Source organism: Gossypium arboreum, chromosome 6 (genome assembly GCF_025698485.1).
Source record: "Gossypium arboreum isolate Shixiya-1 chromosome 6, ASM2569848v2, whole genome shotgun sequence".
Taxonomy (NCBI): Eukaryota; Viridiplantae; Streptophyta; class Magnoliopsida; order Malvales; family Malvaceae; genus Gossypium; species Gossypium arboreum.
Genome location: NC_069075.1, coordinates 80,606,458 through 80,608,125, shown reverse-complemented (window position 1 = coordinate 80,608,125; position 1,668 = coordinate 80,606,458). Strand labels below are relative to the sequence as shown.

General features: G+C 35.8%; 1 non-coding gene across 1 annotated transcript; it reads right to left on the bottom strand.

Moving 5' to 3' along the window:
• Positions 1-1,298: 1,298 nt before the first annotated feature.
• Positions 1,299-1,405, bottom strand: LOC128295016 (small nucleolar RNA R71). Its single transcript, XR_008285323.1, has one exon. It is a non-coding gene; the product is annotated as a small nucleolar RNA R71 (small nucleolar RNA).
• Positions 1,406-1,668: the final 263 nt, after the last annotated feature.

The following is a 1,668-nucleotide window of genomic DNA, read 5'->3' as shown; positions in this document are numbered from 1 at the left end:
GTACATTTTCCATAAATAAGCGGAGTTGATTGCGCGCTTAGAAATAGGGTGACAAGATTTTGTCGGATTAGGGTGAAACCTAATAAGGGGATCCATAAATCGAGTTAATGCAACCCTAGAGTGTTAATTAGAGAAAAGTCTAGGTTATTCAATCTAGGGATTAGACATTATTAGTCTTGAAAAGGGATAATAACATAACTTAGGGATCTCTACGGAATAAGTTGAATGAATAAATTGTCCGATTCGGAGCCAAAATAACAAGTAAAGTCTTGGTGGATTTTTCTTTCGGTATTGTCTCAAGTCAATCGATTTTCCCAAAAGCAATTCCCCAATTCTTTTCTCTGTGCATTTTTAGTTTAAATAATTAGTTAATTAAAACAGACCCCGTTTATTCTTAGGCTAGATAATAAAAAGATAGTTATTACTAGTACTTTTGGTTCCCATGGGTATGATATCCCGGTCTTGCCTTTACTATACTATTATTCGATAGGTGCGCTTGCCTTTTCGTTGTGATAATAGTTAGTCTAGGTTTGATCTTCATTATTAATATTTATTACTTGTTACGAATCATGCGATCAAGTTTTTGGCGCTGTTGCTGGGGAACTGAAATATTTGGAACACTAAATTTTTATTACTTTAGCCATTTATTTTTCTTGCAATTTTATTTTATTTTATTATTTATTAATTTACTTTTTTTTCTCTCTCTTGGCAGATTTTTATAGTTTATGACTAGAAGAAACTCGTCAGGACCATTACTCTTTGATGAAGAAATTGATCGTACAATTCGAAAAAATTAAAGAGAAATAAGGCGTAGTTTATGCTATATGGAGAATGAGCGAGAAGACGATACTCAAACCCCAACTGACGAGATGGCTGAAAACCCAGGCGATCAGCTGCCTCCCGCAATTGCAGCTAATCAAAATCCTGCTCCATGTACTATGTATGATTATGCTAAACCTTATTTAACAGGAACTGAGTCTAGTATAGTTAGACTTGCTATTGCTGCGAATAATTTCAAACTAAAACCTAACACAATTCAGATGATACAGTAGTTTGTTCAGTTTGATGGTTTGCAGGATGAGGATCCCAACATGCACTTGGCGAATTTTCTTGAATTTTGTGATACATTCAAAATCAATGGCGTTTTTGATGATGCGATTCATCTTCAGTTATTTCCCTTTTCACTGAGAAACAAAGCTAAACAGTGGTTGAACTTGTTACCACGAGGGTCTATCACTACTTGGGAGCAAATGACCGAGAAATTTTTACTAAAATATTTTTCGCCAGCTAAAAAGGCCAAATTACGTAATGATATCTCTTCTTTTGTGCAGATGGATTTAGGAACACTTTACGATGCATGGGAGAGATACAAGGACTTACTGAGAAGGTGCCCTCACCATGGGTTACCACTTTGGCTGCAAGTTCAAACATTCTACAATGGTCTGAATCCCTCAACAAGACAAATGATTGACGCGGCTGCTAGCGGAACCATCAACAATAAAACACTGGAAGATGCCTATGAATATATAGAGGAGATGTCACTAAATAACTATTAGTGGCAAGTTATGAGGACAAAGCCAACGAAAACAGCCGGCGTTTATAACATCGATTCAGTCACCATGCTTTCTAATCAGGTAGAACTTCTCAATAAAAAAGATTGATAGTTTT